The following is a 12107-nucleotide window of genomic DNA, read 5'->3' on the forward strand; positions in this document are numbered from 1 at the left end:
CCTACAAAATCTGTCCTAGTCGTGACTAACTTCATGTGAGAAATGAAACTCTCTCAATATAAATCGAAGGACTCTTGTATCAAGTCTATGAAACCACCCAATAACTGTGTGGGATGGAAAGGACTCAGAAGCTCAGCTGTTCCCAGGATTTCAAAGGATTACAGACTCAGCCCAGTTGCCCAGAAACTCATATCAATCTGGGACTCTTTGTCACTCTCACTGTTTCTGAGAACAGCAGTGTGGGAATTTTGTTCTCTAGCTCATATTATTTTTATCAAGACTTTAGGCTGCTACCTCCAATCACCTCATCAACATTTTGATTTTCTGGAATGTAATAGATTCACTAAGAGGCACGATGGATGTAGTTTGAACTAATCATCAAATACCCTTTTAATTTAGTGAAGGCAATAGTAAAAGGCACAGAGTCAGGAAAGATCAGACCAGAGAAGAATTCTCAAGAGTCAGTAGAGAGGAAAGCCACCAGTTACTTACACTGAGTAGCACACTTACTTTGCACAAGGGAGAAATTAGTATAATTATATCTCTCAATATGATAGAGGGAAAGGAATAGATCACATTTGACATGAGAACAGAGGTGTCATACATGTGGGAAGTATGACTTGCTTCATTCTACAGTTTTAAGTGCTCTGAAATTTCTAATTTATTAATAAATCGCTTGAACCTCCTGAAATCCCAGGTGATTCCCTAGTCTGTAAGAGTGTAGTAGTGTGAGAAAAGAAATAATCATGCGACTCATTAGGAAAGTGTGGGATCATGGTATTTTTTTCTCTAGGTAGAAACTCAGTTCACAATCAGTCAGATTTAGCATACTACCCCACTCTCATAATCTTCTAGAAGCTTCTGATTTTGTCCTCACCACATGAATTGTGTCATCAAATTGCTTCCCAGCACCTGTGAGCACCCAGGCACAGGAGAGAGCTGAAGTATCTCTCCTTTTCTTCACTACCCCACATCCTTACTGTCCATGCAGTCCAAGTGGAAGTGTGAAGATGTGAGACAATTTTCAGACAAATATTCCACCAAGTCAAACCTTACCTCCTAGAGTACCCATATTCCCTTTCTTTGGTGAAACATCTCTGAATTTCATGGAAGGCAATATCCTACTGGCTCTTTGTAACTCTGTATATTAAAATAAAATAAAATAAAATAAAATAAAATAAAATAAAATAAAATAAAATAAAATAGAAACTGCAGTTTTTCTTTAATGTCACCATCTGAATTATAAACAGGGATTTTATTGCTCATTTTGTTCATTCTAATTACAATTGCCTTGTCAAGGAGATGCCAGGCTGATGAAGAACAAATCAGGTAGAGAATCCCCAGGGGCCGCTTAGTGGCAGGAAGGCTGTCTCCAGCGGAATCACTGTGACAATTTCTTCTCTCCCTCTTCAAAGTTGAGAGTCCCTCTAGACAAATTCACATTTGATTATTTTCACTAGGCTCTCTGTCTTCAACTGCTTGATTAGCATCTCACTCACCTAAGAAATTACACTAAGGTTTGTGACCATTAAAAGGAAACCAAAGGATATGCATGGGTACCTGCTCATGCATGCTTACCCAAGAAAAACCATTTTCTTAACCCTCTCAGCCAAGGCTGCTTTACAATAACTACTCTGTGTTGTTGTGCTTGCCTATATGTGTCTGTTTATGCTGTTAGCTGGTAATCTCATAAATTTCTCACAAATATGAAATCAGAAGCTTGGAAAATATCAGCAAATGTGTGGTAGTGTGCTCCTATGAACCTTATTTTCCTTCCTTCAACTTTACTACATCTGTGCTTAGAGATAAGGCCAGTATGTCTACTGTTACTAAAAATTAATCTTAATTCTCTCTGATAAAACACATTTTTTTGTAGAATAATGCAATTAGCTTGAGAAGAGAATAATTAGGACATATAACTGATATGCCAAATACAGTTTCTCTATTAAATAAAAATACTTTTAAAAATCTACTAGGATATTTACTTTTAGGTCTATTTGCAAGTGTAGTTCTGAATCATTAGTATCTCAGGACCAGAGCAGAAAAAAAATAGACAAATATCTTATACTTTGGAACATAACATGTCCCTGAAGACTTCTTGGCCACTCTCCTGGTAGGAAAAATGATACCTATCCCATGTCTGCATTAAAAGTAGATGCCTGGAAACTTGGTACAAAAATTCTGCAATTCTTCCTTTCATTAATCATCCTGGTTAATAGATTCTTAGGTTAATGACATCTGCATCACACAATCCTGTTGGCTCAGATCAAATAGATAATGAAATCCCATGTGTTTGCATCTCCTATATAGTTTCCAAATAAGAACTGTTTGTTAACATTTTTTCCTTGCTAGGCACAACTCCTTATATAAATAAATATTTGGTGACATGGGTTGACTTAATGGAGAAATGTATTCAAGTTCTTTTTTCACAGAAGCAAGTTTTGTTTGTCAACATAGGGACCATCTTTCCCTAAAATTCGTATTTCAGGAGAGCATTATTAGTCTTTTCAAGGAGATTGGCCATGGATGACTAGCTTTCCCATGGGGCAGCAGATTTCTCGCTGCTGGCTCCAGCTCAGGCGAGGTGAAGTGATTCAGCACTGTTTCTGTCCAGTGCACTGTTGATGGCCCAGCTCCGCCACTCATGGCCACCTGAGCTGCTCAAGCTGAAAGAATACACCTTTCCTTAGTACTAGAAGGTCAACCAACAAGAACAGAGTTATATCAGGCAGTACAAAGATTAAATACCATAGCTTTGGGCCGTCATACCAAAAAATAGGTTCATATTCTCCTTCATGCTTCAAGGAGATCAGTAAATTGAGTTATCAGCCACTCATGTGCCTGGTTCCTTAGTGCCCAGGGACAGTAGAAGGCTAAGTAAGTCCCTTGTATGACATCCATGTCACACATAAGACTAGCATTAAACAGCACCCTTCCCCTTACCCACGTCTTACATTCTTTCCACTTCTTTTGTGATGCTCTCTGAGACTTGCAGGAGGGTTTATAGAAACGCCTCATCCCCTATGAACATTTTGTGACTCATTCAAAAGTCTGTAGCTGAAACTGTCCTAGCTGAAAGGAAGTCCACTTATTCCGACCAGCATGGTATCTTCATGGTGTTAACCAGCAAATCATTAGTACATGAAATAATAGATGATTGATTGGAGATACATGTTGGAAATGACATCAGATGTAAACGTCATTGAGAAAACACCCAAGTAAAAATAAAACACTTTCAGTAAGAGTGGAGAGAAGCTTCAAGTGACTGCCAGGTAGAGATGAGTCAACAGAGTCAGTCCTTAACAGGAGCAGATGTTGTCTCCAGTCTAACCAGGAAAGGAATTGGCTTTGTTCTCAGTGTTTTTCTCTACTTGCCCTCTTTGTCCTGTCAGTTTATCAGAGAAAGAGTGGCTTTTCTTCTCATCCCCTCCCAGCAATAACTTCACCTTCCTTTTGCTCATGTAATGCATTTGAGCCTTGAAATTGGATCCTTCTTTTGAAATTTTAACCGCCAATACCAGTACTCACTTACCTTCAATGTTAATCCTCTCTATTATTTTCCTCACTTACTCAACTATTCTATCCTTCAAGCAAAGCCTATTTTGTTTCCCTTTGCCTGACAAAACCCATCCTGCCAGATCCAACCAAAATGTTCTCTATATTCTTAGGTGTGGAAAGATGAGCACTTTCCCCATTCATATATATATATGTATATATATATATGTATATATACATATATATATATACATATATATATATGAGTATATACATATATGTATGTATGTATATACATGTACATATGTACATATATATGTGAATAAATATGAGTACATACATATATGTATATACTCATATATATACATATATATATAAAATTGATTAAGCTGTGTGTGTGTGTGTGTGTGTGTGTGTGAGTGTGTGTATGTTCAGAATTAGGGGAAGAACATGTTCTGGCAAACCAGTAGAAGTCAGAGAACAGTTCTAGAGAGTGAAATTCTGTCACCAGCCTTGAGGGAATGTGACTTTACCTGGTGAGTCATGCTCCAGGCCCTGATACAAGTTATGTTTTAAATAATCCCTAATATTTAAAGGACTATGTATTAGAAATGTTGTACTTTCTAAGTATAGATTTTTTAAGGATAAAAACTAAAATAAATTATTTATCTCATAGTGAAGCATGGCATTTGTACTAGTCCATTTTCTTCTGGTATGATAGAACATCTTAAACCAAAGGAATTTAAGAAAGGAAGGGGCTTATGTTACCTTATGCTTCCAGAAAGTTGAACAAATATTTCACAGAAAGTGCTAGAATAATAAGTATATTTTAGAAAGAAGAGCAGAATGAAGAGTACATATATAATAATAATTAATGAAAGAAGAAATTATGACTTTAAAAGAGTAAAGATAAATTATTATTATGTGGGAGAGATTCCATGGAGGAAAGGGAAGGGGAAATTATGTAATTACATTTAAATCTCAAAAATTAAAAGAAATAATTTTCAAAGCTGAGTTAATTATCATACTGAACAGGAACAAAATAGTTTCCATGCTGAGAACTGTTGCTGAAGTTGAGTCAGAAGGACTAACTTCCACAGTTATGACTCAGGTTCCAGATGCAGGGTAATAGACTCGGCACTGGCCAGGGCTTCTATAGAATGGATGGGGTATATCCCAACACACAGAAGAACTTTATAACATAAACTTTAATTCAGACTAAAAGACCAACACTTTCTGTTGGAATGAGCCCTGATAGTAGCCAGAAGTCTGGAAATATGTTACAATAACGTACAGAGTCCGGTTGAACTAGATCAAATGATTAACGGCATTCCATCTGCTTCCTAAACAGTCCTACCTTCCACTGATTCCTCTGAAATTTTGCAATTTCAGTCAAGCTGAGATTTATTAGCAGCCACTTACTGTGATTTAGTTTCTGAATGATTTGCATGCCTCTTTCCTGGGCTATTTGCATGCCTCTATTAGGAATGCAGCTATTTGGGGCATATCTGATTTATACTCATTTGACAAGTCTGCCCTTCTATTCACTTACCCCCATTTTGATTTATGGAAGGACAGAGCTATATTCCTGGGGCTCATTCATTTCCTTGGAAATTAACTTTTTAAAACTGAAATCTTCCCATTGAGTTAGAAACGTAACAAATTATACCCAATGCCCTTTGCTTGGCTGCAACAAAGGTATTGATTGGAATTGGGAATTTCCTCAGTAAAAGTTTGAACTGGATGGAAATTGTGGGCAGCATCTGTGAGCTCAAATTTGATGCCCTCTGCTTTTTCGTTGACTGTGTTTTGATGTAACTGCTCACAATGTAAACAAGCAACGCTGCCCCTGCCCCCAATCAGGCATTACTAAACATTATTCTCTATTTTTGTCCATTTTTGGAGGATCATTGCTCATTGGTTTGTCCTCAACTATCAAAGGGAAAATGAACTAATGAAAATATGCCACAAGTGAGCGCATTGTGAGGTTCTATGAGACAGCTGGGATTTGAAATGGGACAGTTAAAAAACAATGCCTCAATGATAACTTGATCATTTATAAGAAACTATTCCATGTGTTATCTAAATTGTTCCTTAAAGCATTTTTCAAGTTAATTATTCCACATATTTTATATCACCTATGGGAAAATTATGGTCCAGAAAAGGTAAAAAGAGAGAGGAAAAAAAAGGTAATTTTGAAAAAGACAATGGGACATGAGGTGTTAGAATATCATTTTGTATCAGTTCCCCTGACTTGTACTGGATCTTAAGTGCAGACGTAGTAAATTTTGTTCTAAAAGAGCATAGCATTACAAAATACATATTCTTCTTGGTTAGACAATTCCATCTGTCTTTCTAAGCAAAGAACCTAGATATCATCCTATTGGCAGAAGGGAGGCTTGGGAGAGGAAATGGGGAACCAGACTGAGAATAAGCAGATAAAGTGATAGGAGATCTCAGCCTAGCTTAATGTTTCCTGTGGAGTTATTCCCAAATGAAACTAGCTGGACAAGAATTTAAGTGTCTTCCTCCATTCAAATCCCAGTAATGTCTATAACTGAGCTGTGACTATACCCAGTGCCACAGTCAGAGGGTATTTGAGGAGGAACTGCAACAATGCTCAACTACTTTAATAATTAAGTATGAATTGACCTAATGTCACTAACATTTTTATGGAGACAAAAAAAAAAAACACGGTTGGGTAAAAATTAATTTGAAAAATCATCTTAGTTTGAGTCCCTGCAGGATATCTATGCATGACACCTGAGATTATCATCTGAGGGCCATAAGTGAGAATTAATAGGAAAGGGAAGCTATAGAATGCATCTGTAGTCTCTAAAAACTTGATCATATTTAGGAATTCTCACTCAAATACATATCATTTGGCAAGTTCAGTTTGATAAATATAAGCTGTTTCTTACCTACAAAATGTCCAAGGCTTTCCAATATGAATGTAGTATATTTAAGAGTAATTTGTATTATTTAATTTGTACTATTTTCATACTATTATGATATAGCGTGGAGTAGAAATGTTGACAAAATGGCAGCAGCAGAAATGAGAAGGAAAACATTGTTCAGAGACCTTTCTGCCTTCTTCACCAGACACAGCACCAGGAACATACATGATAGATCACAACACATTCCCCTGCTGGCCCAGTCCCTCAGGACATGCCCAGTAGCTCTGACATGTGCACTGCCCCAGGAGTTGTATTGCCCAGCCCAAGAATACCCTCTGGAGGCCTAATAACTTCCAGGGACAATCAAATGGCTATAGGCCAGCATAAGAACACAATCAACAAAAGTCAGGGCAATGTGATACCTTCAAACTATCCTACTAAAAGCAAGCCCTGGATAGCCTAACACAATTGAAGCACAAGAAATGACCTTACATCCAATGTTATAAAGATGATAAGACCTTTAAAGAAGAAATAAATAAATCCCTTAAAGAAATAATGGAAAATACAATGAAATAGGTATAGTCCTTTAAAGAGAAAATTAGCACATCCCTTAAAGGTATACTGGAAAATGCAATCAGAAATATGAAGAAAATGAATAAAATTGTTCAAGACCTGAGAAAGAAAAATAGAAGCAATAAAGAAAACAGAAACTTAGGGAATCCTTGGGACTGAAAACTAAGAAAGAGAACAGGAGAAACATACCAGTACCACCAACTGAATATAAGACATAGAGTAGAGAACTTCAGGCATAAAGATATGAGAGAACAAATTGATTCATCAAAGAAAATGTTAAATCTTAAACAAATCCTGACACATATCCAGGAAAACTGGGATACTATGAAAAAAGTTAACTTAACCATAGTAGGGTAAAAGGTAGGGAAGAACCCAGCTCTAAGGATCAGAAAACATTTTCAACAAAATCTTAGAAGAAAATTTCTCCAAACTAATAAAAGAGATTCCAATAAATATATAAGAGGTTTACAGAACACCAGTTAGATTGGACCATAAAGGAAAATCCTCCCTACACATAATAATCAAAACATAAATCCATAGAACAAAGAAAGAATCTTAAAAGTTTCAAGGATGATAGGCTATGTAACATACAAAGGCAGGTCTATCAGAATTATATCCAATTTCTCAACAGAGATTCTAAGAGCTAGAAAGACTTAAACAGATCTCTTATCATCTCTAAGAAATTAGAGATGTCAACCTAGACTACTATACTCAGCAAAAGTCCTAGTCAACATAGATGGAGAAACCAAGATATTCTAAGACAAAACCAAGCTTAATCAATATCTATCCATAATCCCAGCCCTACAGAAAATACTTGAAGTAAAACTGCAACCCCCAAATGTCAAGAATATCTAAGAAATCATAGGAAATATATAATTCCATACTAGCAAAAACAAAATACAGGTCTCTCTCTCTCTCTCTCTCTCTCTCTCTCTCTCTCACACACACACACACACACACACACACACACACACACACACATATATATACATACACACACACAAACACATACACATACATACACACACACACACAAACACACACACACACGCACCACACTTATATTACCAATATAAAAACAAGAGGAATTAACAATCATGGTCAATAATATCTGTCAACAACAATGGACTCAATTCCCCAATAAAAAGATATAGGCTAATAAAATGAATTTGAAAACAGGACCCAATCTTCTGTTGCATACAAGAAACATACCTTACCAACAAATATAGACATTTCTTCAGAGGAAAGGCTTGAAAATATTTTCCAACCAAATAGATTGAGGAAGTAAGCTTGAATAGCAACTATAATATCTAATTAAATATATGTTCAATCAAAATTAATCAAAAGATTTGAAAAAGCAGATAATTGGAAATTATTCTACCTGAAGACACAGCTATACCATCCCTAAGCATATACACAAAAGATGCTCTACAATATCACATTTTAATAGTATACCTGAAAGATCTAAAGGGAAAAAGCAAACATACCCAAGAGGTGTAGATGCCAGGAAATAATCAAACTCAGTACTGAAATCAATGAATTAGAAACAAAGAGAATAATACAAAGAATCAACAAAACCAGGAGTTGGGTCTTTGACAAAATCATCAAGATAGACAAGCCCATGGTCAAATTAAGTAAAAGGCTGAGACACAGTATCCAATTTACCAAATCAGAAATGAAAAGGGAGACAAAACAACAGACAATAAGGAAATTCAAATACTCATTAAGTCTTACCTCAAAAGCCAAAATATTGGAAAATCTGATTAAAATGGTTGATTTTCTTAATAGATACTACTTGCCAAAGTTAAATCAAGATCAGCTAAACTATTTAAATCATCCTATATTTCCCAATAAATTAGAAACAGTTACTAAATTCTACCAACAACAGCAACAAAAGCCCAAGAACAGAAGGTTTTAGCACAGAATTCTATCAGGTTTTCAAAGAAGATCTAATATCAATACTCCTCACTCTTATACAAAATAGAAACAAAAAGAATATAGTCAAGCTCGTTTCATTGGGCTATAGTCACTCTGCTATCTAAACCACATAAAGACTCAGTGAAGAAAGATAATTTCAGATAGATTTATTTCCCTTATGACGTGATAGTATACATGAATGACCCCAAAAATTCTATCAGAAAAATTTCTAAATCTGATAACCACCTTCTGCAAGATGGCTGGATTATAAAATTACCCCAAATGATAATTGACATGAGAAACTATTTACAAAAGCAAAACATTTAAAACCCCACAGCCCCCTTTAAAATAACCATAAACAATACAAAAATTTCTTGGTATAACTCCAACCAAGAGAAAGATCTAAATGAAGAAAACTTCAAGTTTCTGAAGAAATTGTGGATGATATCATGATGGAAAAATCTCCTATGCCTATAGATCTTTAGGACTAATATTGTAAAAACTGCCATCTCACTGAAAGCAATCTACACATTCAGTGAAATGCCCATAATAAAATCCAACATAATTCTTTACAGACCTTAAAAGACTATCAACCTCAAATGGAATCACAGAAGAGCTAGGTTAGCTAAAACAATCTCATACAATTAAAGATCTGCAGGCATCACCATTCCTGATTTCAAGCTATACTAAAGAGCAATAGTATAAAAAATACCATGGTATTGGCATAAATACAAACAAGGTGATAAATGAAATAGAATCTAAGACCTAGAAATAAACCTACACACCTATGGACATTTGCTATTTGATAAAGAAGGCAAAAGAATATAATAGGAAAAATAGCATTTTCAAAAACAAATGCTGCTGGTATAACTGGATGTCTGCATACAGAAGAATGCAAAAATATCCACATCTGTCATCCTGCACAAAACTCAAGTTCATGTAGGTCAAAGACCTCAACATAAAACTGGACTTACTAAATCTAATAGAAGAGAAAGTGGAGAACTGCCTTAAACACATTGGCACAGGAAACAAATTCCTGAAAAGGACTATTAAATGCAACCTCATGAAACAAAAGATTTTTCAAGTCTAAAGACACCATTAATAGGACAAAAAAGGCAGATTACGGAATGAGAAAAGATCATCATCAAACCTACACCTATTCAAAATATATAAAGGGCTCAAGAAATTAGACACCACAAACTAAGTAACCCCAATTCAAAATGGAATATAGATCTAAACAGAATTCACAAAAGATGAATCTCTAATTACTTAGAAACACTGAAAGAAATGTCTAATATCTTTAGTCAATGAGGGAAATGAGACTCAAAATGACTCTGACATTATTACATTTTTCATAATATCACAGGACATCAACCTGCCTAGTAAGGCTTCAACCCCAAATTTGTACTGCCTACAAAAGGATCAGGGATAAAGTTGAAGCAGATACTGAGGAACAGTCCACTGATGATTGTCCCATCTTGAGAGAGTGAACTCTTACCACTACTAATTACATTCCTCTATGCTTGTGGACACACAGGAACCTAGCGTTAACAGTCCCCTGAGAGGCTTCCTCCAGTAGCAGATGAAAACAGATACAGAGATCCACAGCAAAACATCAGGCAGAACTCAGGGAGTCTTGTGAAAGAGTGGGCTATAGAATTGAGCAAGCCACAAGGGTGAAGGACACCACAAGAAGTCCTATAGAGTCAATTATCTTGGGCTCAAAGGGGCTCACAGAGAATGAACTGCCAACTAGAGAACACGTAAGGGCTGTGCATGGGCTTCCTACACATTTTTAGCAAATGTGCAGCTTTGTCTTAATATGAGTCACCTAACAACTGTAGCAGGTGCTGTCTCTGACTTTGTTGCCTGCCATTGGACCCTCTTCTCTTACCTGGCCTTCCTGATTGGTCATCAGTGGGGGAGGAGGCCCTGCTGGGACAGGTGATCCTAGGCCATGGCGGTAGGAGAGTGGGCTTTCCCTTCTCTGAGGAGAAGGGGAGGAGTAATGGGGGAGGGATTTTTAAGGGAGGACCTGAGAGGAATGGGAAGCGCTCCTATCAGGATGGAAAGTGAATAAATACATACATGCATACATATATACATACATGCATACAGAAATACAGAAAAAAAAACAAAAATATGAAATAAAAAGGAAAGAATATAGGAAAGGAGATAGGAAAGAAGAATCAAAGGAAGAAAGAAAAAATGCAAGAGATGAAAGAAAGAGTAAAAAGGAAAAAGGGATAACAATTCTACAAAGCACTGCATTCCTTCATTTGCTTATCTGAAATTTTTTAAACATTTATTTTATTTTGTGGGATTATGATTACATAATTGTTTTCCTTCTTCTTCCTCCAAAACCTCCCTTATGCTCCTCCTTGTTTTATTTTCTATTTTATGTTCTCTGCTTTCTTTAATTTTTGATTTACAACACACACACACACACACACACACACACACACACACACACACACCTCTCCACCACCATAATCACATGGTAATTACATGGATAACCTGCTTAATCTGCACAATAGTTTATTAAGTCTTAAATGAATACTGATTTCTAATAGTGTCTTAATTTGCCTTTACTTTCATCCTAAACTTTAGTCTACATCTACTCATAAAACAGATCATAATGGAGGTGGTAAACTGTGTAGAAATGAAATATTTGCCTTGTGGTTCTGGAGGCAAAAGAGTCAAGAAGACTCTTGAGTGAGTGTCTACCTTCTTGACTGGGTTTAGTACCACCTAGTAGTTTGAAGTTTTCCTGTGTTTGTCTATGAGGATGCTTACAGGATAGATTAAATGAGAGAAGGCCCAGCCCTTGTACGCAAGACTGTCCGTCAGTCTAAGGACAGAAATTAAGTAGTAGGGGAAAGAAGAAAGCCATCAAGATTCTACCACTTCCTAATTTGGCTTTTTAACCCATCAAACATATGCACTTTCTATCCCATTTGCTTTCTCTCTGTGGTAGACTAAGCCCAAGTTACCAGGAAGCAAAGTGAACCCTAAGCCCATTTAGTTGTTTCTGTCAGAAATTTTCGTGAGAGAAAACTGGAAGAAGGATACCAGGGACATCTGATTATGGATTTGAGATTAGAGAGACCCTAAACCCCAGAATAGTGGTACCTTGTTTCATTTGTAAAAGGGCTTGGGATCTGAACAGCAATACTTACTCTTTGGAAAATGCCTCTTCTGTCCCAGATCATCTTTCAGTTCTGT

The 12107-nt window shown here is 36.3% G+C and overlaps 1 long non-coding RNA gene across 2 annotated transcripts in view; it reads right to left on the bottom strand.

The window, feature by feature from the left end:
* Window positions 1-1221: 1221 nt before the first annotated feature.
* The window catches only part of LOC116087569, a 51322-nt gene continuing 40436 nt past the window's right edge, over window positions 1222-12107 (bottom strand). For both annotated transcript variants that reach the window (XR_004117487.1, XR_004117486.1), the window contains 2 exons: window positions 12062-12107; window positions 1222-1427 (listed from right to left, as the gene is read on the bottom strand). The exon at window positions 12062-12107 is cut by the window's right edge and continues 18 nt beyond it. This is a non-coding gene — a long non-coding RNA (uncharacterized LOC116087569). The remainder of the gene's footprint in view (window positions 1428-12061) is intronic.

This window comes from Mastomys coucha, unplaced genomic scaffold, assembly GCF_008632895.1.
Source record: "Mastomys coucha isolate ucsf_1 unplaced genomic scaffold, UCSF_Mcou_1 pScaffold13, whole genome shotgun sequence".
Taxonomy (NCBI): domain Eukaryota; kingdom Metazoa; phylum Chordata; class Mammalia; order Rodentia; family Muridae; genus Mastomys; species Mastomys coucha.